Source organism: Mauremys mutica, chromosome 1 (assembly GCF_020497125.1).
Source record: "Mauremys mutica isolate MM-2020 ecotype Southern chromosome 1, ASM2049712v1, whole genome shotgun sequence".
In the NCBI taxonomy this organism is placed as follows: Eukaryota; Metazoa; Chordata; order Testudines; family Geoemydidae; genus Mauremys; species Mauremys mutica.
The window spans coordinates 232,187,272-232,213,155 of NC_059072.1; the positions used below are offsets into that span (position 1 = coordinate 232,187,272).

General features: G+C 43.7%; 1 long non-coding RNA gene across 1 annotated transcript in view; it reads right to left on the reverse strand.

Annotated features, from left to right (window-relative positions):
• Window positions 1-263: 263 nt before the first annotated feature.
• The window catches only part of LOC123354483, a 73,206-nt gene continuing 47,585 nt past the window's right edge, over window positions 264-25,884 (reverse strand). Inside the window, exons 2-3 of the long non-coding RNA XR_006574767.1 lie at window positions 10,392-10,768; window positions 264-1,403 (exon numbers count right to left, since the gene is read on the reverse strand). This is a non-coding gene — a long non-coding RNA (uncharacterized LOC123354483). The remainder of the gene's footprint in view (window positions 1,404-10,391; window positions 10,769-25,884) is intronic.

Here is a 25,884-nt window from a genome sequence, read left to right on the forward strand (position 1 = left end):
AATGGTGCTAATGGCGAAACATTAACAGAAGATGGGTAATAGTTAGTAAGGAAATAAGATATGCATGCCTAGCCCAGGTAAACTTATCTGATTCTGCTTCCTTTGTTACCTTGTTAAGTTCTCACCCTTTTATCTGTATAAATAAGATAGTTTGTGTCTTGCATGGTGCTCACATTATCTGGGTGTTATTAGCAGAGCGCTGTGCTAATAAAACAGAGTGGTCTGACAAACGGTGAGTCCTGAGTCTAACTTTGACACTAATTATCACTGATAAATGTGTCATCCACAGATATCAAACCTGGAACAGCTGGAATCAAATTCATGTGGGAGCATCATTCTATCATCTTGACACTAATCGTATGATAGACTGCACATAGGAATCAAAGTCAGTCTGTAACAAAGAATGATTTAGCTTGTGTCATGTAGATTTTTGTGTACAGAATCAAGATTTCCCTACACAAATCTCTTCTGGTGGGAATGCAACTAACCCACTGTGACGCTGTGGATAAGAAAGACGACCGTGTATATCGTTGTCCCTACCACTGTTATACAATTGCAACAAATCTTGTACAAAGTAGGTCATATAAGGTGTCAATGGAAAAGTTACAATCTATCAAGTATGATTATCGTGGTTAAATCCATGTATCACCTCTGTAGCTGAAGTTATGAATATGGCTTTGCATTGGTATCTGATACCTGTTTGTATTCCTGGCTGACAACCACAGATGGATTTACATTAGGGCTATGTGTTGATGGCCCATTAAGGACACTTCACTCTAACAATGGGCCATTTGGATACTTCATTGGCTTGCCTGCGAGTCTAGAGTGGACTGAGCCAGGAGGAGGCAATCTTGAATGAAGAGGGTGAGGGGGACCCAGAGGCAGAGGATGACTCAGAAGCCAGAGATGCCTGCAGTCAGGAACTCTTTTCTACCCCAGAGGAGCCTACCCAGTCACAGCAGTTGGAGCTTGGTGAAGCACAAACAGAAGAGGAGGCACCTGGTAAGTGGATCTGATTTGGGGATTTGCTGAAGCGAGTTGTTGGGGGCAGGAGGGTTGCAGAAAGCAGGCTTGTCTCCTATCTCATGCCTATTTTGAGCGGTGGAACAGGCTGTTGATACACTCCCTCACTTCACGGGAATCTCCCTCAGAGATCTCCAGGAAACTCTCGTAGAGATACTGGGCAATCCGCTCCTGCAGGTTCCTCGGCAGAGCTGCTTTGTTTCTTGCCTCATTAATGGTAACTTTCCCATGCCACTGTGCCGTCACGGGGGAGGGGGAACAATAGCTGCACAAGGGCTAGCCGCATAGGGGCCAGAGTGGAAGTCGCAGGCTTGGAGAAGACCTTCCCTTGATTCCCTGCTCACCCTCAGCAGTGAGATATCTTCCATAATGAACACAACCTGTGGAAAGTGTGGGGACAGGAATGATTATCAGCTCACCCTACAGTGCTAGCTTTCCTCAAGAGCCACGTGAGCAGTGGACAGCAGGGTCAGGGAAGAGTGATTCACCCTGCCCCTGTGGCTACTCACCATTTTGGGGGTCTTATGTCTCATGTGTGCTTGCCGGGGGTCAGCCAGTTAGTGACAGGTGTGTGAGTACTGGCTGTGTTTTAAAGCACTGAATCGGTGTTGTCTTTGTTGCAAACAATACTGCTTCTGTAAAATGTTGCATTGAAACTTCACAGACAGGGCCGGCTCTGGCTTTTTTGCCGCCCCAAGCAAAAAAAAAAAAAGGGGGGGGGACAAGGGGGGCGTCCGGAGCAGCAAAGCAGGGGGAAAAAATAATAATACACGGTGCGGCCGGAGCAGCAAAGGAGGGGAGGGGAAAACAAAACAAAAAAAACCGGCGCGGCTGGAGTGGCAAAGCGGGGGGCGGGGGAACAAACACGGCACGGCTGGAGCGTCAAAGCACGGGGGGGGGGGAAAAACCTGCGGCACGGCCCGAGCAGCAAAGCAGGGGGGGAAAATAAATAATAACACGGTGCAGCCAGAGCAGCAAAGCGGGGGGGGGGGGACAAAAAAACCCCAAAAATGGCGCGGCTGGAGCAGCAAAGTGCGGGGTGGAGGGGGAACGGTGCGGCCGGCAAAGCAGGGAAAAAAAACAAAACAAAAAAACCCTCCAGGGCGGCTGAAGCCAGGGTGCAGGGGGACTCCCTGTGCTGCAGAGTGCACACCCGGTCTAATGGTGGGGGGAGAAAAGAGGGGCAGTCAGGGCTTCGGCGGGGCTTTCACCCTGCGGCCCTGACCTCCGCGCCACCTGCCAGGAGGACTCTGCGCCGCTCTGGTCGGCTGGGAGGGAAGTTTGCTGCAGGGCGCTCCTCTCCTCCTCCTCCTACAGGGCGGCCAGGTCGGGAAACCAAAAATAAAAACACCTGCTGTGCTGCCCTAGGATTGGGCGGAATGCCGCCCCATAGAATCTGCTGCCCCAAGCACGAGCTTGCTCGGCTGGTACCTGGAGCCGGCCCTGTTCACATAGGTGACCTTGGGAGCCCAGCCTCCCTCTATCGGCAGCAGAACAGTTGCAAAGAATTAGAAAGCGTCCAAGAACTAAGGAGGACTTTGAGTCAGGTTATGAAGTACGCCAAGAAAAAGGAATTGAAGGACTGGTGGGACAGTGAGAAGAGAGACTGAAAGGAAAATGCAGTAGACCAGAAAGAAGCCATGGAGCGGCTCTTAACAGTTATGAAGTGCCAAGCAGACACGCTCCAGGCGATAGTAGCTCTTCAAACTGAGCAGCTCTGCACCTGCCCTCCTCTGCAGCCTCTGTAACAAAACTCTTTCCCATGCGTCCCCCCCACACCGCCAACACACTCTTATCAACCTCCTGGCTCCACTCTCTACCCTCAGCATTCCACTCCTCCCTCCTCACAGTCCAGCAGTGTGGAGTCCCAGTACCCACTGCACTCAACACCCGTCCATCTGCAGTTTGGCCCTGCTGAAGTACAACATCCACTGCATCGTACTCCAAAGGAGAAGGTTGGGTATGATCCCTGCACATACACAAATCTGTAGCCGTCCCGAGACCCCTCCTCCTCTTGAGACCTTCCCTTCCCCCATCCCCCTCCCTGCTGATGATTTTTTTCATTTGACTCTCTCCTCTGGTTGTTGTCTTTCAATAAAAGAATTGTGTTTGTTTGAAGCAATCTTTATTCTATTAAGTGAAAGCAAAAAGAGCACTGCAAAGCAACATACAATTATGTTAAGGTCCCTTCTTGCATCATGTGCACCAATCACCTCCTAGCATTACAAGCACTGCAATCCTGAGCATAGCAACAAATATTAGTGGCTTTCAGCTTCAAATTGCTGCCTCAACGCATCCCTGATCCTTTTGGCCCTGTGCTGTGCCCCTCTAATAGCCCTGGTCTCTGGCTGTTCAAACTCAGCCTCCAAGTGCTGAGCCTCAGCGGTCCATCCTTGAGTGAAGCTTTCACCCTTCCCTTCACAAATATTATGGAGTGTACAGCATGAGACTATAAGCATAGGAATATTGTCATTGACCATGTCCAGCTTCCCATACAGGCATCACCAGCGGGCTTTTAAACGGCCGAATGCACACTCCACAGTCATTCTGCACTTGCTCAGCCTGTTGTTGAACCGTTCCTTGCTGTTGTCAAGTTGCCCCATGTATGGCTTCATGAGCCACGGCATTAAGAGGTAGGCGGGGTCTTCCAGGATCACAATGGGCATTTCAACTTCCCCTATGGTGTCTTCTGGTCCAGGAAGAAAGTCCCTGCTTGTAGCTTCTTGAACAGGCCAGTGTTCCGAAAGATGCGTATATCATGCACCTTTCCGGATCAGCCTGCATGAATGTCTGTGAAAAGCCCATGGTGATCCACAAGCGCCTGGAGAACCGTTGAGAAATACCCCTTGTGATTAATGTACTTAGTGGCTTCAAGGAGTATGTGAAAGATCTTTGAAAAATGTGGGCCCTTAAACATTGATATTCATTAAATGCTGGTCCTTAAAGCAGTTACGCTAATGTGCAATATGCCAGTGTCCTGTATAGGGGGAAAAGACGTTTCTATGTGGATGCTCTAGAGCAGTATTTCTCAAACTGGGGTCTGCAGAACCCTGGGGGTCCCCAAAGGTACTCCAGGGGGTCTGTGGGTCATGGTGATCCTCCCCCCCACATCTCCCTGTCCTTCCCAGCACCTCCTTCCCACCGGGGAACAGCTGTTCCTTGGTGTGAAAGAGGCACTGGGAGGAAGGGGGAGGAGCAGGGACCCTGGGACCGCCTGCTCCCAGAAGCAGCCAGCATGTCTCTGCAGTCTGGGTGGAGGGAGGCAGGGGGTCTCTGTGCGCTACCCCCAGCCTGAGCACCAACTCTGCAGTTCCCATTAGCCAGGAACTGTGGCTAATGGGAGCTGTGGGGGTGCTGTCTGTGGGCAGGGGCAGCACGCGGACACCTCCTGGTCCCCCTGCCTAGGAGCCGCTGCCAGAGGGATCTTCCAGTCACTTTTGGGAGCCACCCAAGGTAACTGTTGCCCCCTTGGCTCCCTCTTTCATGCCAAACTCCTGCCCCAGCCCAGAGCCTACACCCAAACTCCCTCCTAGAACCTGTACCCCCTCCCACACCCAAACTCCCTCCCTAACTCCTCACCCACTCCTGCTCCCTACCCCTCTGCCCCAGCCCTGAGACCCCTCGAGCACTCCTTCCCACACCCAACCTCCCAGCCCAAAGCCCGTATCCCCTCCTGCACCCAACCCCCTGCCCCAGCCTGATGAAAGTGAGTGTGGGTGGGGGAGAGGATGGAGGAAGGGGGGATGGAGTGAGTGGGGGCATGGACTCAGGGAAGGGGGCAGGCAGGAGCATGGTCGTGGGGCCACGGCTGAGCGGGGGGATTTGGGGGTCCCCAAAAATGTTTAAATCAAAATAAGGATCCTTGGCTTGCTGAAGTGTGAGAACTGCTGCTCTAGAGTCCTGTAGGTGTTCTTGGCTCATTATATTTAGGCTATCAGGATTTTAAGAGGATCTACATATATAAGGAAGGGCTTGTCTACACTATCACTTTTGTCAGTATAACTTATGTCACTCGGGGTATGAAAAAACACACCACTGTGGACAGCGCTGTGTCAACAGGAGAGCTGCTCCTGCCAACATAGCTATTGCTGCTCGTGGAGGTGGTTTTATTATGTCAGTGGGAGAGCTCTCGCCTGTCAACATAGTCCAGCTACATGGGAGATCTTACAACAGCACAGCAGCATTGGTACACTCGCTAGTGTAATTATGGCTTAAGTAAAAATGTTCTGTCTGTCTAGGGTTTTGGACTGCATCCATTCCAGAGTACAAGCATCTTGCATGCATAGGTTTTAATTCATCCATCTTTAAAAAGGGCTAATACATATATTTCTAACAGTGGTGTCATAAGGACAATCAGATGCTTTGAGATCCATGAAAGAATCATCTCAGACAAATGACAAGTATTGATAACTGATTGCCCTTCACAGGGGAAAGAAGTGATTCAGGCTGGGGAAAAGCTAGTTTAAAAAATTGGCTCTCTCCTGGATAGTAGGTAAATTGGTGGAAGAGAGAGAATGTGTTCCTGCCAGAGGCACATGTTTTGGGTGGAAAGACAGAGGTATAGGATGGGAAGGATAGCTGATAGAAGGCCAGGAAAATGATCAAACTAAGCAAACTTGTCTGGGGGGGAGGGCTAGCTAAATCGGAATTTGATGGAAGGGAATTCACTCTGGAATTCCAATTGGTGCAAAACAGAGGGAGTCGATCAGGAGTATAGCTGGGTGGAATTTTTCAACAAAAACATTTTTCAATGAAAAATGCAGATTTGGCAACACCACAACATTTCACAAATTTGCATCAATTTGGCCAATTTTGTTTTAGATGGAAAAAAATGAAAAATAAATTCTAAAAAAGTGAAACATTTTGTTCTGATGTTTTCAGAAATGAAATATTTTGATTGGAAATTATTCTTCCCTTCAAAGTTGCCTTTAATTTTATTTTTAAAGCATTTAAAAATGTTTGAAATAAATTGAAATGTTTCATTTGCCCCAAAATGCTTTCCCCCCAATTAGCTGAAAATTAAAAAAAAAATCATTTCCAGTGCAACCCAAATTCTTTAAAAAAAATATTTGTTCAGAATTGCCAGCCATTATTCACCCATAGCTATTCAGGATCACTTCTAAGGGACAGCAGAGTATCTCAATTTGGGTAGATGCAGCTGGTTGGATGAGAGTGCTGAGAGCAATCCTGTTCCGGGACATCATCTCAGCATTATTAGTAACAGTGGCAGTGAAAAGACACAGGGGTGAAACGAGAGGAAGGACAAACATTCATTTATTCCTTTTCTTTTAAAGTTAAAAAATGCACTATTATATGAGCTCAACATTTATTATGGGAAATTATGCAGCACCTGGAACAGATGCAGAGTGCAGAAGGTAAAGAATTTTGAAATCCAGTCTCCTTACCTTTGTCACTGATGACCCTTCGATTATTAAAATGGAGATAAAAAGACTTCCTTTAAAAAGTGGAAGTCAAATCCTAGTGAGGCAAATAGAAAGGAGCACAAACACGGCCAACTTAAATGCAAGAGTGTAATAAGAAAAGCCAAAGAGGAATTTGAAGAACGGCTAGTCAAAAACTCCAAAGGTAATAACAAAATGTTTTTTAAGTACATCAGAAGCAGGAAGCCTGCTAAACAACCAGTGGGGCCCCTTGATGATCAAAATACAAAAGGAGCGCTTAAAGACGATAAAGTCATTGCAGAGAACCTAAATGGATTCTTTGCTTCAGTCTTCATGGCTGAGGATGTTAGGGAGATTCCCAAACCTGAGCTGGCTTTTGTAGGTGACAAATCTGAGGAACTGTCACAGATTGAAGTGTCACTAGAGGAGAGGTTTTGGAATTAATTGATAAACTCAACATTAACAAGTCACCGGGACCAGATGACATTCACCCAAGAGTTCTGAAAGAACTCAAATGTGAAGTTGCGGAACTATTAACTAAGGTTTGTAACCTGTCCTTTAAATCGGCTTCGGTATCCAATGACTGGAAGTTAGCTAATGTAACGCCAATATTTAAAAAGGGCTCTAGGGGTGATCCCGGCAATTACAGACCGGTAAGTCTAACGTCGGTACCGGGCAAATTAGTTGAAACAATAGTAAAGAATAAAATTGTCAGACACATAGATAAACATAAACTCTTGAGCAATAGTCAACATGGTTTCTGTAAAGGGAAATCGTGTCTTACTAATCTATTAGAATTCTTTGAAGGGGTCAACAAACATGTGGACAAGGGAGATCCGGTGGACATAGTGTACTTGGATTTCCAGAAAGCCTTTGACAAGATCCCTCACCAAAGGCTCTTACGTAAATTAAGCTGTCATGGGATAAAAGGGAAGGTCCTTTCATGGATTGAGAACTGGTTAAAGGACAGGGAACAAAGGGTAGGAATTAATGGTAAATTCTCAGAATGGAGAGGGGTAACTAGTGGTGTTCCCCAAGGGTCAGTCCTCGGACCAATCCTATTCAATTTATTCATAAATGATCTGGAGAAAGGGGTAAACAGTGAGGTGGCCAAGTTTGCAGATGATACTAAACTTCTCAAGATAGTTAAGACCAAAGCAGATTGTGAAGAACTTCAAAAAGATCTCACAAAACTAAGTGATTGGGCAACAAAATGGCAAATGAAATTTAATGTGGATAAATGTAAAGTAATGCACATTGGAAAAAATAACCCCAACTATACATACAACATGATGGGGGCTAACTTAGCTACAACGAGTCAGGAAAAAGATCTTGGCGTCATCGTGGATAGTTCTCTGAAGATGTCAACGCAGTGTGCAGAGGCGGTCAAAAAAGCAAATAGGATGTTAGGAATCATTAAAAAGGGGATAGAGAATAAGACTGAGAATATATTATTGCCCTTATATAAATCCATGGTACGCCCACATCTCGAATACTGTGTACAGATGTGGTCTCCTCACCTCAAAAAAGATATTCTAGCACTAGAAAAGGTTCAGAAAAGGGCAACTAAAATGATTAGGGGTTTAGAGAGGGTCCCATACGAGGAAAGATTAAAGAGGCTAGGACTCTTCAGCTTGGAAAAGAGAAGACTAAGGGGGGACATGATAGAGGTATATAAAATCATAAGTGATGTTGAGAAAGTGGATAAGGAAAAGTTATTTACTTATTCCCATAATACAAAAACTAGGGGTCACCAAATGAAATTAATAGGCAGCAGGTTTAAAACAAATAAAAGGAAGTTCTTCACGCAGCGCACAGTCAACTTGTGGAACTCCTTACCTGAGGAGGTTGTGAAGGCTAGGACCATAACAATGTTTAAAAAGGGACTGGATAAATTCATGGTGGCTAAGTCCATAAATGGCTATTAGCCAGAATGAGCAAGAATGGTGTCCCTAGTCTCTGTTCGTCAGAGGATGGAGATGGATGGCAGGAGAGAGATCACTTGATCATTGCCTGTTAGATTCACTCCCTCTGGGGCACCTGGCATTGGCCACTGTCGGTAGACAGATACTGGGCTAGATGGACCTTTGGTCTGACCCGGTACGGCCTTTCTTATGTTCTTATGTACTTAAAACCTAGTTTACTTTTCACCATTCATCTTGGTTTGGGGTTTGGTTTTATTGTGTTTTTTACTACTTGACTGTCATGTCTCTTCATCTCTGTTGTCAAACAGCAGGTCAGATTGTGACCCTGCAATTCATGCACAGACAGAGCCTTTCGCATACAGGTATCCCCTAATCCACGTGGAAGGTAGAATAAGCCACCTCGGCAGCACTGAAAGGCAGGCAGGGGGTGTTGACCAAAACGTGGTTTTCTGGCTCCCGACTCTATTATTTTATTCATGGAGCAACACCGCACTAAGGAATCCCCATCTGAGGGACATTTCAGAGAATCTGAAGCCAATGGAAGCCATTATAGAGTGTATCTCATAACCTATGGAGTAGCCATGCCTGGTTTGGGCAGAGGGGGAGTGAAGCTGCAGAGCCAGCACTGACAAACATGGCCTATATATTGATGGCTTTGCCTCCTGCCTATGTCCCACAATAACAAGGGTCCAAGGAGGTCCAAACCCTGCCCTCCCCTCGTGGAATGATTTAGGGGGCAAACTCTATGAGGAAACCTTTGCTGAGCTACCACCTTTGCTGAGCTACCACCACAACTCCCCAGACTTTCTCCTCGGCTGTTTTCATGGGAAGTGCTGCTCTTCTGAATGGGTCCTGGGGAAAAATTCAATTCTGATGTAGATATATTAAAGTTAATCAAGTTACAGAGGGCTCAATTTGGAGGGAGAGGTGGGAGTCAGGAGTTTTGAGGTGAGGGAGAGATGAACAAAGCAAAGTTTAGAAGAGCTTTTCTCCTCTATAAAACAAAATTGTTAGGGGACTATCTCTGAGCCACAAATTCCAGTCACAAGTGTAAGAAAAGGTTTAATTTCACATTTGGCTTAGGGATAGCTTTCTATCACATTCCTGGACACTTGGCTCACAGATATTCTAAACTACCTTAGAACCATTCAACAAGCCCATGCCAGAGGAATCGCACCTATTTAGTCACATTTTATTACTTATAATGAAATGAATATAAAATGGCTGAGCCAAATATAATACAGGATTTATGAAGCTAGTGCTTTTTTTCCCCTGGCGGCAGCAGCACATCATGGTAAGTCCAATAGCCATTCTTTATCATTGAGAAACTGTTCGTATACTTATGTGCATGTAGCCATACTGCCTTGGGCTGTGGGCCCATTCAGTCTCATAAGCAATGCGGGGTCAGATCGGGACTTGTATGGGCGTTGGGAATTTTGCATCTGGAACTCTTCCCTCTCTGAGTGAGCGTTGAACCAATTTAGTCTTAGGGTGGTGTTATGGTCCCAGTTCAGCAAGATATTTAAGCTTGTGAGTAGCCCCCGTGAAGTTGATGGACCTACTCATGCTTAAAGTAACATACATGCTTTACTGAACTGGGGCCAGCTACAGAAATTGCCTTTGTTTTAGCTCAAAGAGTAAGGAGAGAAAAATGTTAATGTAAAGAAAAGGTAGTAATCCCTTTAAATGTTGAATGGATGAGGCTAGACTCTTACCAGTTTATTTAAGAAGAATCATCATTTAAGATCTAAAATGAGTATTATTAATTAATATTTTAAGAAGCTCCCTTACCAAAACATAGCATTTACTGTCCTCAGCAATGCTAAATTTAATACAGGCTAAAAAATCAAAATTATTCTATTTAGTATTTGACAGCAGCTTTAAGAAGAGGCATTTAAGCTTTTATGTTACAGTTTACCTTTAGTCCCCATTTTAAAAGTAAATTGGCCATAGTTAAAGCCACTGATGTAATTTTGAAAATATGTGAAGTTCAGGATAAGTAAAAAATCCACTTAATCTATTTTTAAAAATAGTTTTGTACCTTGGGAAAAAAGCTCTTCTTCCTGCAATGATTCCTTAGTCCCTGGTTGTAGATGGGCATAGCTTCTCCACTGCTAAATCACCATCAGGAGTCCAGCTTACATACAGCAATTGCAGTGAGGCAGAAGCCATTCCCACAGCAGTGTGTTGCTTCTTCTGACACATTAGATAGTGGATCCAGATCTCCATTAGAAATTCTACCAACTTTTTGAAAAGCTGGCAGTAAAGAAAGGGAGTTCCCATCCAGGTTTGGAGCTCAGACATGTCTACACCAGACTTGATAAACCAATGGTCTAATCCAGTAAGAAAAATCATATGAAACTCTCTTCCTGTTGGGATCCAGGACAATAGTTTGATTCAAGCGACAGTTTCTGGCTTCTAAAAGAGTGAGGCGAGAAAAAAGAATTTAAGATGTTATTGACTTGCTGAGAATAGTCTCCCACTGTCCATTTGTTACACATGGACTACAAATAATAAGAAAAACGGATTCCCCTTTGCTGTTTGTCTGTACTCCCTGATCTATTCCTTTAGGGCCAGATTACAGCCCCCTTACTCACACTGCTGAGCAGTAACTCCCACAAGTCATTCTACTGAAATGAGTTGGGCCAATCAATGGCTTGATCCTGCCACTGTTCAGGTGCCACCCAGCATGCAGCTCCCTGCAGGAGTGTGCTAAGAATTCTCCAGAGTAGCATGCAATCCAAAGCCCACCCATGCAGCAGGGGACAGGCCCCAGTGGACAGGCAGTGTGTGTGCTTCAAAAGAGTGCATGGGCCCACAACAGTGCAGGGGTGTGTGTGTCACCTTTCTGATCCTAGCAGGGGCTGCATGTGTTCAGGGCTGCAGTGCTCATGTTGCAGTGATCTGGTTCCTGTCCATGCAGACAGCCTTGTTTCTTGCATCCTGCAGGCACAGGAGAATTTTGGGGAAGGGGGGATGTTCCACAATCATCTGCTCCCTCCTGGATGGCATGCCAGAGGAGATGCAGCACCATGTGCCCCCTCTGCTTTGCACCATGTCCCTTCTACCCTCTGCACACTCCAATGGAGCTTGGTGTTTGTGGACCTTCCCTGCTACCTGGCAGCCATGGGTGCCTTGCTCTCCACACAAAGCACTAGTAAAGATCAGCGCCACTGGGGAGCCGATTCATATGGTAGCCCTAACCTTTGAGCAGGCTCAAACTCCAACTGAGAAACCACTCAGCAGTGTGCATATGTGGGTCAGAATCTGGCCCTTAGTATAGTATTTGAACCACAGCCTCCTTTTAAGTAGTGTCCTGGCACCTCGGTTTAGGAACTTTTTTTATCACACTTTGCTTTAAGAGGCATAGATCTGTATTTTACTTAAAGTCAACCTCATGCATTTTCAGAGATATATCAGTCACTTAAGCAAACCTTGCATGTAATAATCTGGCTTTCAGGGTTTGCTTTACAAAAAACCCAAATAAACTTTCAATGAAAATGTAAGGGGAAAATGCAAACATTTAAATCTGAGACTGATTCACTGTTTATCTTAAGAGTCATTTTAGCTTAATGGTAAAACGATTAGAAACAGAAACCTCGCTGAATGCCACAGCTCTTCCACAGAGCTCCAGATGTGCTCTGACTGATTGCTTTCAAAAGTGGTTAGGATATTAAGAGTCTTTAATCATTTTAAGTGAGGAGCTATTTAAATCGCAGAAGCTCTCTTCACTTTTCTGAATATCTGATGGCCTGCAAACGTTACTGAGGGGACTGCTTATTATCTTGAGTAGTCCCTTTGATTTCAGTGAGACGAGTCACAGTAGGAAGTGCTACGCCAAGTAGTAGAAAGTGTTTGCAAGACTGGTCCCTGGGTTTGTGAAGTAAAAGGTTCAAGAAAAAACATATAAACCAGCCCACAGCCTATTTAGATATGGAGTGAGTGAACCAAATACATGAGTAGTTATATATTTGTACTGTTTAATGACTTTTACTATTTTGTCACAACCATGTATTTCATGTGTTGACTAATATATGCTGGGCTAGCACCTAAATATCACAGTGCAAATACATATTGTCCACACCATACGTATATCAGGATATACTGAGCGCAGAATATTAATATAATGGCGGTTATATAGCCAAAGATCAGAGGGGTAGCCATGTTAGTCTGGATCTGTAAAAGCAGCAAAGAGTCCTGTGGCACCTTATAGACTAACAGACATTTTGGAGCATGAGCTTTTGTGGGTGAATACCGACTTCGTCAGATGCATGCGTTTTGGAGCATGAGCTTTGGTGGGTGAATACCCACTTCATCGGATGCATGTGACGAAGTGGGTATTCACCCACGAAAGCTCATGCTCCAAAGCGTCTGTTAGTCTATAAGGTGCCACAGGACTCTTTGCTGCTATACAGCCAAATTGGCCTATGCTTTTGATAAAATCCTGCTCATGTATGTGAAGTATCTCATAACACTTTGCATTTCCTGCAGTATACATTTGGCATAAGCAGAAAGGAAACTTGTCAAAATCAAGATACATAGCTGTATGTCTTAGTACAAGCTAGGGAAGTACCTTCATGGACCAGTACCTGGAATGCTATGGTCCAAAACACAGACAAGAAAGGAACAGAACAAGAAGTTAGGGAACTGGGACAAACTGATGGGTGGGGTTTTAGATATATGTAAAGAGATGTATAACTTGTAAAACCATCATATAAATAATACCAGCTGAAAGGTGTAGCTTTGGGAGCACCCCTTCTGTGTAACATCACTGCACGAGACAGCTTCCCGGAGATTGGTATCATAGAGAATCTTTTCCCTGTACTATATTATTAATGGCTTGGAGCAATCAACCTAACTGAGATTGTTTTTTTGGTTTCAAGTATACTTCATAATGAACCAAAGTGTGGTCAAGCAACTGACTATACAATTTATGTGTCTGTATATATGTGTGTGTATCTGTGTGTCCCACATACTTACGTTCCAGCATTAAGAGATGTGAATAAGGGAAGAAACCAGGGGCGGCTCTACAAATTTGGCCGCCCCAAGCAGTCATGCCCGGGAGGCGCCCCCAAACCCCGGGAGCAGCGGAGGGTCCGCTGGTCGCGCGGCTGGGCTGGACCTCCCGCAGCTGCGGGCGGTTCGCTGGTCCGGTGGCTCCGGTTGAGCTGCCGCAGGCATGCCTGCGGGAGGTCCAGCCGAGCCGCGGGACCAGCGAACCGTCCGCAGTCATGCCTGCGGGAGGTCCACTGGAGCCGCCGGCCAAGCGTCCCCTCCGCAGTCATGCCTGCGGCAGGTCCACTGCTCCCGGGGCTCCGGTGGACCTCCCGCAGGCATGACTGCGGCAGGTCCGCCGGCCCAGCCTGCCGCACCCCAGGGAAAGGGCCGCCCCAGGCGGGTGCTTGCCCCGCTGGACTCTGGAGCCGGCCCTGGAAGAAACTGTGGAGACAATACATAGTTTTTTGTTTTTGTTTTGGGGACTCTATGTGCCTGCAATCTTGCCAGAGCCAGGAAGGGGGAGGCTCTGCTGGATGGGCCAGATCACTCGGTGTTGCAGGCATTAGGTGTATTCGTTTGCTGTTTGAAGCTACTTGGATGATTTCCATTGTGGACAAGCAGCCTGGCAGAACACACCCAGAATCACTCTCTGAGCATGGAACCAACGTGAACTCAAGAATAGGGGAGAAGTTTTTTAAACAGAAGTGGGAGCCAGATTGAAACTCAGAGGAACAGCAGCTCAAGGATCAGGAAAATCTTCTGTGAGAATTGTGTTCCAGGGACTTTGCCAGTTTGTTGGATTTAGACTACAGGCTTTTTCATCCCACTGGAGAAGAAGACAAGAATTTGCAACAGACCGTGCAAATTGCAGATTGAGGTTGCAAAGAATCGTGGGGAGTTTAAAGGAGACTATGAGATTTCACTTGTTTCCCAATTTTAAGGTGCTGGTACTCCATATAGGAGGTTCGGACACCATTCCACAGAGGATGAAAAGGGGAAATCCTCCCTAAGAAGAGTCCTAGGGGAGCATATGTGTGCGTGTACACATAATTATATGTTGCATTTGAATTTGTGTTAGTTATAGGTACTAAAACATAGGGAAATTCCTTGAAAGTGTTATCTTTAAAAAGTTATTGACAATATTCATAATTGTTTCATGAGTTATATGTAAACTGTTTACTTAGAACCCATGAAATACTGTCAACCACAACTTTTTAAAGATAACACTTTCAGGGAGTTTCCCCCAAGAGAATATATATACTTTTTTGTAAATATTTTTCCTCCAGAGATTTAGATTGTGTCATTTTCTTTCCTTCAGCTGTTTAATTTGTATTACATATATATCTCTTTGGGCTGTCAAGCAATTAAAGAAATCAGTCGCAATTAATTGTGCTGTTAAAAAAAAATAGAATACAACAATAAATATTTTTGGATGTTTACTACATTTTCAAATATATTAATTTCAATTACAACACAGAATACAAAGTGTACAGTGCTCATGTTATATTTATTTTTTATTACAAATATTTGCACTATAAAAAACAAAAACATTTTTTTTCAATTCACCTTATACAAGTACTTTAGTGCAATCATGAAAGTTGAACTTACAAATGTAGAATTATGTACAAAAAAACTACATTCAAAAATAAAACAATGTAAAACTTTAGAGCCTACAAGTCCACTCAGTCCTACTTCTTGGTCAGCCAATCACTCAGACAAACAAGATAGGTTACAATTTGCAGGAGATAATGCTGCCTGCTCCTTGTTTACAATATCACCTGAAAGTGAGAACAAGCATTCACATGGCACTGTTGTAGTTGGTGCTGCAAGAAATGTACGTGCCAGATGTACTAAAGATCCATATGTCGCTTCATGCTTCAACCACCGTTCTAGAGGACATACTTCCATGCTGATAATGGGTTCTGCTTGATAACGATCCAAAGCAGTGCAGACTGATGCATGTTCATTTTCATTGTCTGAGTCAGATGCCATCAGCAGAAGGTTGATTTTCTTTTTTGGTGTTTTGGGTTCTGTAGTTTCAGCATCAGAGTGTTGCTCTTTTAAGACTTCTAAAAGCATGCTTCACACCTTGTCCCTCTGAAATTTTGGAAGGCACTTCAGATTCTTAAACCTTGGGTTGAGTGCTGTAGCTATTTTTAGAAATCTCACATCGGTACCTTCTTTGCATTTTGTCAAATCTGCTGTGAAAGTGTTCTTAAAACGAACATGTGTTGGGTCATCATCCGAGACTTCTATAAAGTAAAATATATGCAGAATGCAGGTAAAACAGAGCAGGGGACATATAATTCTCCCCCTAAGGAGTACAGTCACAAATTTAATTGGCGCATTATTTTTTTTAACGAGCATTATCAGCATGGAAGCATGTCCTCTGGAATGGTGGACAAAGCATAAAGGGGCATACGAATGTTTACCATATCTGGCATGTAAATACCTTGCAACACTGGCTACAAAAGTGTCAGGTGAATGCCTGTTCTCACTTTCAGGTGGCATTGTAAATAAGCAGCAGGCAGCAGTATCTCCCATCAATGTAAACAAACTTGTTTGTCTTAGCGATTGGCAGAATAAGAAGTAGGACTGAGTGGACTTGTAGACTCTAAAGTTTTACACTGTTTTGTTTTTGAGTGCAGTTATGTAACCCTAAAAAATCTGCATTTGTAAATTAATCTTTCCTGATAAAGAGATTGCACTTCAGTACTTGTATGAGGTGAACTGAAAAATAATATTTGAGTTAATCATGTCAGATAACTGCGATTAATTGACAGCCTTAATATATCAAAGTCCTGAAAAAAAACTAAATTCTGCTCTGTACCCTTGCAGAGAACTAAGCTGAGGTACAGGAAAGGGGAAAGAAAAACACCTAACATAAGCATAGTACTTAACCAAACCCATTACAGATGCACAAACATACTGTATATACTCATTCATAAGCCGAATATTTTTGGTTAAAAAGTGATGCATCAAAGAGTGGGGGTCGGCTTATAAATGCATCTACACCAAAATGTGATGATTTTAAACTCTATGGAATCATTGAATTGAATATCTAATACATTGTTGTTTTGTTTACCTGGAGCGTTCACAGGCATGGAGCCCCTCAGTTCCCTGTGGCTGCGGTTCGCCATTCCCAGCCAATCAGCGCTGCAGGAAGCGGCGCGGGCAGAAGGACGTGTTGGCCACCACTTCCCACAGCTTCCATTGGCTGGGAACAGCAAACCACGGCTGAGGGGCTCCATTCCTGCGAATACTCCAGGTAAACAAAACGTACAGACCTGCTAGAGGCTTACCCTAACGGGCCAGGAGCCAAAGTTTGCCCTGACATATAGGATTGGCTTATGAAAGGATCATACAGTTTTTGCTATTTTTAACCAACCATCTTGGGGGGGTCGGCTTATAAACAAATGGCCTAATGAACAAGTATATATCCATTTTGAGGGCAGAGATGAGAAATGTGATCATCTACTCTGATCTCCTGCATAACACAGGCCATAGAATTTCACCGAGTAAATTCTGCAGCTAAATCCTGATTGAACTAGAGCTTATCTTTCAGAAGGACACCCAGTCTTCATGTAAAACGTCAACTGACTGAGTGTTCACCACATCCCAGTGGCTAACTGCCCACACTGTTAAACCATTGTGTCTTAATTCCATTTTGTCTAGTTTCAGCTAAGAACAGACACATGCACTCACTATTTTAAATTAAAAAAAAACCCCAAAACATAGTGAATGTCTCCTAAATGAACTCTCACCCGTGGAGGGTGGGGGAAGCATCCAAGTAGAAAAATATTTTTAAAACTTGACATTTTAAATCAGATGGTGAAAAAAGGCATCTCATAATTTTTCTCCTGCTCAAAATGTCAGGTAATCTAACCAACAAAAGAGTGCCTCTATCAGCTTGTCATATTCTAAACTTTAATCTCAGCTATAAAACGATAGTCCATTGTTAGTCCTTAAAAGCCTCCATTGTGAAAGGGAAACATAATAACCTTTGCTGTGGATACACCAGGTGTTCTTCACTAACAAGCCATGGTGATAGAGTGATGTGTCATCTTTGACAGTAACGTCTGCAAGGTATTGAATTGCAATAAAGACGCTTACCAGATATCGTATCTTCCAGGATTATAAACTGTATGGGCAAACCATATGATTTTACACAATGGGTTAAATAATGAATGGTAGTGCTAGATACCTTTTGGAAACGTTGTAAGCTTGATCTCCTATATGGGAAAAATCCAAGGCGTTTAATAGCTTCATAAAGTAGCACGTTTTTGTCCCAGCATAGAAGGGCAGCGGTAAATTCTTGGATTACTGCTGTTATAAAACACAGTAACAGAAACCCACGGCTGTGCTTTAGGATCCTCAGCAGCAAAGGTTAGTAATGGTTTTCCTTCAGTGCTGAACAAGTGACCATAGGGAATGCCATATTATTATCCAAGTTCTTAAAGTTCGGTGAGCTGTATGCCAGCCTAAACAATTAAAATTATAAGTCCATTACTGCAAAATGGATCTAATTATAATTATCTAAGTGGTTTCATCATAGAGTCAGGGTTTGGGATAGTTTTAAAAAAGCCTATTAAATATGATGCACTCCAGGAGTTGCATATGAAAATAAAGAATGACAAGGAAGAGTGAATAAAAACCTGGTGACAGAACATATAGCAATTTACATCTATTCATATAGCATATTAGTGATCAGATGCTATTAAAGGGGTCCAATTTGTCCATCATTTTGAAAGACATGTAGCTAGTCTCAATCCCATGTAAGGCATAGATGATGACTCCTAATGAACATGGTTCAGTTTTACACCATGAGAACAGCGCACCAGCAGCCATCCTTATTGATTGCTGATAACAAGATAAAGGCGTATTAGTCTGCTACGCAAAGGACACAAAGGAAGGAAAAAGCTCTTTGCACTTGCTCCCGGTGATAGGGTGTCGACCCCATCCTTGCCCTGTGGGGAGGGGTTAATCTAGTTTAAGAAGGGGGCCAATTAACCAGACAGACAACAGCTGCGGGGAATCAGGTGGTTTAATTAATCCACTGACTGAATAATGAGGGAGCCTATATGAGGAGGGATGAGCTAGGCTGGGCATATGAAGACTGGAAGTTGGCAGCAGAGGTGGGCTGCAGGGAAGTCGTCTTCTTCTTATTACCGGTATTCACTCCCTGTGGAGCATAAGGCACCAACCACTCTCCTCCATTCATTTTGTTCTTGAGCGAGACAGCAGAGTTCATCCCACTTTATTCCCATACCTTTCATTTCCTCTTCAATGGTCCTTCGCCACGTCCCCAATGGTCTACCTCTCCTCCTTCTTGCTTGTGGTGTCCATCGTAGGGCAATACGAGGGTGTCTATCAGCACCCATTCTCAACACATGCCCCAGCCACCTCCATCTTCGTTGTTTGGCTTCATCCACTATATTGTTGATGCCCGTTAATCGGCTCACTTCAACATTGGTGATACGCTGCAGCCAATGTATGTTAAGAATTCGCCTAAGACACCTTCCTTCAAAGCCCCGAAGCTGACTTTCTATCTTCTTGTTGGTCCTCCATGTTTCCCTGTGTGAAGGGAGGTGTATTTGGGACTCTAGAGTATAGTCTACAGTTACTGTCTAGGAGGACAGAGTTTGGATTAGCAAACCTAGAAAGGGGAGGGAGCCAGAAAGGTAGGAGAAGGCTCAGGGGAAAAGCAACAAGGCATAAGATAGTGCAGACCTTGGCTGGGCTGTTGAACCCCTGCCAGCTCCCGGGGAAGTAGCACCATAGGAGCAGTGAATGGGAAGACTGCCTGAGACTGCTAGTGAGGAAAGCCTTTGATAACATGGAAGGTGGAAACATGTATTGTGACCTGGCTGGAGGGCCAAGTTGTGAAGAAGGAGCACCTGGAATTGCAGAGGCTGGGAGAGAGAGAGAGGGAGAGAGAGGCAGCAGAAGGGGGCCCTGGACCTGGCAGAGCTAATCGTCAGAATGGACAGGAGGAGGTGCCGCCTGTAGTGAGTGGACCCCCATGACACTCCCCACCCCTTCTACTTGTGTCCCTGTGCAGGGCCAGGCTTATGTTATCTTGAATTTTCTACAGCATCTAGCTGAATGGTATCTAAGCAGTTCCCAGTTAAAATTAAATCTACATGACAAGGCCCCAGATGGATTTCACAGGGTCTTCTGGTTCTCTCTTTTCTGGTATACACCTACAGATATGTTTTTATCATTATTATCTTCCCTCCTCTACCAACTCATTCTCATTATGGTAGGAAAACTAATAAAGAGGCAGGTTTTGCAGCATGCTTTAAAGGTGATCAAAACCATGCCCCACTAACTGAGAATGCTTTATCTCCAGCTTTCTCATGGCTCATCCACTGCTTTGGCAGCTGCATTGGCTCTCAGGAGTGCAATTGTTTTGGCTGGTGATGCAGATGCAGACACCAACTTAGCTTAGCCAAGTCACCAGCTTAGTCCCCAATGGATGGCCAAGGCCTTGAACTGGCTATAGAAATGAGCTGGGAGCCAGTGATGAGTTCCGAGCATAGAGCTGGTGTGCTCATGGTGGCTTGTCCTGTTAAGGAAGCAGACTGCCACCTTTCTGCTCAAGCTGGAGCCATTGCTTTACCTCCACCTTCAGTCCTAGTGAACCTAGCATGTTACAGAATGCCAGACTGCAGGTGACAAATGGCTGGATTGCTGGAACCCAGTGGCCAGCCTCTGATCGGAGTAAGAGATGTGGCATTCCTAAGTAAGCTGGTGATGAAAGAAAGCACTTTTTGCCACTGATGCTGGCTATCTCAATGATGAGTCAGACCAGTCTGTTTGTACCAATTTAGTGATGGGGGGGAATGCCTTTGCTGGAAGGGAAGGCCCCAGCTAGTTTTTCAGAGCTTTCATCCCTCCAACAAGAATCATAGTTGTCTCGTGCAGGCTTAGTTTGAGCCAGTTTTTTTTCATCCAGGTGCTGATCCCTGTAAACATTGCAACATTCTTATCACAGAGCTGGCTTCATCAGTGTAGAGCTGAGCATCAGCAGCATGGTAGCATCTCACCACCACTCCTAGCGATATCACACCAATATTGAAGGGAGGACAAGATTCTGAAGGTAAGGGCATCTTGGGAAGAGATTCAGTTACCCATCACCACTCACTGACTCTTGTTGCAGCAGAATGACTAGAGACATTGTAATGCCCTCTACTGTACCTATGTCATGTAAGTGGGCCAACAACACCTGTGGTCAACCGTTCTGAAAGATCAGGTAGTAGGAGCATGGCGATGTGGCCTGTATTCATTGTCATGTGGAAGTCGTCTTTCAGTACCTCTATGGCTGACTATGTGTAATACCCCAGCCAGAAGCCCCATTGTGAAGACTGCTGGCAGGTGTCACATGCTATCAGTTGTTACTACCCTCCGTGATTTTGTCCAGGAATGGGAGGATGTAGATAGGGAAGTGTTCAAAGAGGTTTTTCTACATCTGGTGTTAGTTTTGCAACTATTACACTTTTTTCCCCAGGGAGATTAGCAGTTTGGCATCTATGAAGAAGGTGTTGATGAAAGCAGACAGCGGCTTTTCTCTGACTTTCACCAGCCAGGAAGAGTGCAGGCTTCTTTTACAGGGATAGCTAAGTACTTCTCAGGGCTTCTAGAGCTACATTGTGTGTAATGGGGCTGAATTATGTCAGAGCAGTGAGGTGGCTAATGCCAACCAGTCCGGTTGAACGTTTTCTGCCTCAGTGAGTTCTTGTCATATTGGGTTTATCTTTCTGTGAAGTAGGATGAAAGTTCTTTGTGGTCTCATGTTTAATAGTTTAGTAGTGCAGTCTTCTGATACCAAGTTTGAATGGCCTCTACCAATTATTGATGGGATAGTATTCTTGAATTTCTATATTCATAAATATCCTTTCTACAAATGAACTGTATTCTAGGCCTCCTGAATTCTGCAGTTGCCACATTATATACCCCTTGTTACAGCATTGTGTTCCAGAATGTATGCTTTCTTGGAAAAAATGACATTGCTAGCCATTACATTTGAGAAGCAAAAGTCTTGAATGTCAACAAAATGTAAACAAATGCAGTATTTTCTTCCTGGGTATGCAGACAGACTGGAACAATAAGTCTGAGAGTGGTGAACTGCCCTTATTCATCTGAATGGAAGATTAACTCTGAAACATAATGATGACTCTTTGATGACAGCAGTTTCTCTTTGAAGTCTGGTCCTGACGTTGTTTTGCTGCAAGATGGCTACCTTTACATTTGGACCAGACTTCAAAGAGAAACTGCTGAGCTTCAGTTCATCTGCAAATTTGACACCATCAGCTCAGGATTAAACAAAGACTGTGAATGGCTAGCCAACTACAAAAGCAGTTTCTCCTCCCTTGGTGTTCACACCTCAACTGCTAGAAGAGGTCTTCATCCTCCCTGATTGAACTAACCTCATTATCTCTAGCCTGATTCTTGCTTGCATATTTATACCTGCCTCTGGAAATTTCCACTACATGCATCCGACAAAGTGGGTATTCACCCACAAAAGCTCATGCTCCTATACGTCTGTTAGTCTATAAGGTGCTACAGGACTCTGCTGCTTTTACAGATCCAGGCTAACATGGCTACCCCTCTGATACTTAGCTTCAATAGGAATATTCACATGCTTAAAACTATGCATATGCTTAAGTACTTTGCTGAATCCTTATGCAGATCATCCCCAAACCTTCATAGTACATCATGGTATATTCTGTATATGTCACATATTTAACAGAAAAACTGTTCCACGATAATCCACTGATTTTTTTTCCAGTTCTCTATGTTGCTTATTCTTGCATAGAAGTTCATCTGTCTCTATATGCATAATCAATTATGAACATGTTAAAATAATATCAAAGCTATATTTGAAGCTCATTTGATAGGCTGTGTAGCATTGCAACATGCTATAAATGTTTAATTTGTGCCTGGAAATTATTTTGAATATTTAATATATCTATTGGGATATATTAAATGAACTAAATAGATGTTTTAAATATGTTGGGGGAATATCCGATGTACATTTAGTATATGCTATTTTTTCTACACGGGAAGGCTTCAAAAAACCATGAATTTGGAACCTACAGCAAGTGGGCTTATTTCTGACTCCAATCTAACATGGCTATTGCAATTTAATGTGCCATTCTGGTTTAACATACACATACAGATGAATATAAATAGAATATTGGCAGTAGGGAACCCTCACTGGTTGGCTGATATGTGAATAACTGAAACGTATATTGGGCAGATCTGGATTGGGTTTTTAGTTTGTTTTTGTTTTTATTTTGTTTTGTTTTTTTGATTAAACAGAAATGTTCGTGGAGAATGGAAACCCCTGGAAGTTTATATCTATTTATGTAAAAAAATAAATTCAGGGGTTAGTTGAAAAATTGAAAACTAAAAGGCAACAAAATCCAAAAAATTTCAGCCAAAACCAACCAATTTTGGGGGTTTTGTCTGTTCATTTGTTTTCTGAAGAAAAAAAAAGCACTGAAGCAAATTTTCAACAAATGGAAACATTTTCATTAAATTATGCAGGGAAATAAAAGTAAATTGACCAACTCAAATACTGAGCTGCTGTTGTCCTTACATTTTCACAGCACGAAGACAACAAGTAAGATAAAGATTACAAAAAAAGAACAAAAATTGCAAAATAAGAAGCTGCTCTAATAATTAGGATATTTGAATTTTTTTTAAAGGTGGTCAGATTGCAAGATCTTAGGACAGGGACTGTCTCTCACCATGTGTTTGTACAGCACTTAGCCCAGTGATGTCCCAGTCTAGGTTGGGACTTATATGTACTACTGAAATATATAATAATAATAATTTCACTTTACATTTAAACTACATGACCTTTTTGGAAGGCAGTAAGACCTTCTCTGAAGAATCATTGCTGGATAAAATAATAATATATCTTTATAAATATAAGCCAAGGTTCAGGAAAACACTTCCTGCTATGATTCCTGATGGTAAATTTGGGAAGAAACTGTTAATTAATGAGAGACACCGGAAACAGATGGACAATCTCATAAATGTGCTTTAAAACTTAACTACAAAGTTCAGCTGCAAAAGACGTATGGACAGGTCAGACACAGATTTGCCAACTGTTACATTTTCCAAAACAGGATGGGAGTTAGTTTTAGTAATATATCTAAGGCAGGGGTGGGCAAACTACAGCCCGCAGGCTGATCTGGTCCACCAGCTGTTTTAATCTGGTCCTTGAGCTCCCGCTGGTGAGCGGGGTCTGGGGTTTGCCCCGCTCCAACACTCCAGCTGGGGAGCAGGGTCAGGGGCTCTCCTCGCAGCTCTCGGATGCAGCGGCATGTCCCACTTCCGCGGTGAGGTGGCTCTGCTGCACACTGTCCCTGCCCCAATCACCGCCCCTGCAGCTCCCATTGGCCGGGAACTGCGGCCAATGGGAGCTGCAGGGGTGGCACCTGCGGACCGGGCAGCGTGCAGCAGAGTCGCCTGACCGCGTCTCCACATAGAAGCCGGAGGTTGGACATGTCACTGCATCCAGAAGCCGCTTGAGATAAGCGCTGCCTGGAGCCTGCATCCCTGAGCCAACTCCCTGCCCCAGCTCTGATCCCCCTCCCACCCTCCAAACCCCTCGGTCCCAGCCCGGAGCACCCTCCTATACCTCAAACCCCTCATCCCCAGCCCCACCCCAGAACCCACACCCTCAGCCAGAGCCCTCACACACACACACACACACCCCACCTCCCCATCCCGGAACTCCCTCCTGCACCCTGACCTCATTTCTGACCCCACACGGGAGCCTGCATCCCCAGCCAGAGCCCTCACCTCCTCCCACACACCAACCCCAATTTCAGGAGCATTCATGACCCACCATACAATTTCTATACCCAGATGTGGCCCTCGGGCCAAAAAGTTTTCCCATCCCTGATCTAAGGATTCTGTGCTCTAAGGTTTTCTTCTTTGGGGGGCTTTCCAGATATATCCATTTCCTTGCCAATACATTAAAATTAAATACATTTTTTGTGGCAGGTTCTTTTAGTTTTATACCTTTACCAACTGGATGTTCTCAGGAAATATAACAATATCTGACAAATTGTCATTGAACTTTAGAAGTTAGAAAAGACCAGTCCAACCAGACCATCTCCCTCTACCAATGCATGATTGTTCCCTACAGAAAATTCTTTAGATTATGTAACTCAATGTAGCTTTAAAATCCCTAGAGATCCTTTAAAATGTTCAGAAATAAAGTGTTAATAGAGTTGGACCCTATAATAACTTACTGCCCAGCAAAAAAGCTTGTTGACATTTTTTAAGAGTCAAGGATGCCAAATTATAACACCGAGTTTGTCATGCTGCATCTACCTTGAAATTTAATTAAACATACTTAAAATCCTCCTATCAATCACTTACAACAGATTGCAAACCCGAAGCACAGCCTGTCTTATGTAATGCCTGGTGACACATAAATAAGTTTTGCTTTAGGACAGTAGGATCCCTAAAGCCTGGGGAATTCATGGCTAGAAATTGGCAGGTTTATTGAGTAGCTGGATGCTTTTTTTTAATTAGCTATTTGAAACAAGGACAACATGTTGTAGAGTTTCTATATTTATTATTTCTATGAGTCACTCTGGATTTACACCAATGTAAATGAAGATCAGATTCTGGTCCTATATCTCTGGTAAAACTCTCAGTAGGATCAGGATTGGATCTTTATTGTCCATCACGATCCAGCCCATAAACCTTACCACTTTTTCTTTCTAAGCATGCTTTAACATGTGTTATCTCAAACGTAACACTTTATTTAGCCAAACAGTATGATGGTGCTGGGTTGTTATGCTGGTTGTGGTACTGAGACAGCAATGCTAAAAGTGCTTAGTGACACTTAGCAGCAAAACTGGAATGGATTTATGGCCGTTTTACTTAATTAAACAGCTGTTTTTGACACCATCAGCCATTTGACACCAGTTCAACATTTATCATCTTAAACTTCCATGGTCTGGAGTGCAGTAGAGTGGAGTCTTATCTTTTTAATAATTCTTTTCTGTGTCATGTAAGATCAAACTTTTCACATTCTTATGCTTTATAAATGTTGGTGTACCTCAGGGCTCAAGCCTGGGTCTTTTACATCTTTCATTATATTTAAGTCCTCTTGAAGTGTTGATTGTGTCACATGGCTTTCATTATCATATCTACTCTGATGTTGTTCAGATCTGTGGTTCCTTTTAACCTTTCCTGCTGAGGTCAGTAACTGTATCTTTGAGTGTCTAACAGCTGTCTCCTTCTGAATGTCTCATAATATTTTGACATTAAACATGGACAGTTTGGAGGTTTCGTTAATTGGCTCCGACAGTCTGTATTCTACTTTTGGTTCACATTCCATGGAATCTGTTCAGTACCTTCCACCAGGAATGTGGGTGTTATTTCTGCCACTTGCTTGTCTTTTTCAGTTCACATTTTTCCTTCACCAGAATCATATCACTATCAATTATTTACCATCTTCCAAATTTGCAAGTACTTGGCCATTCGGGCTGCAAAAACATTAG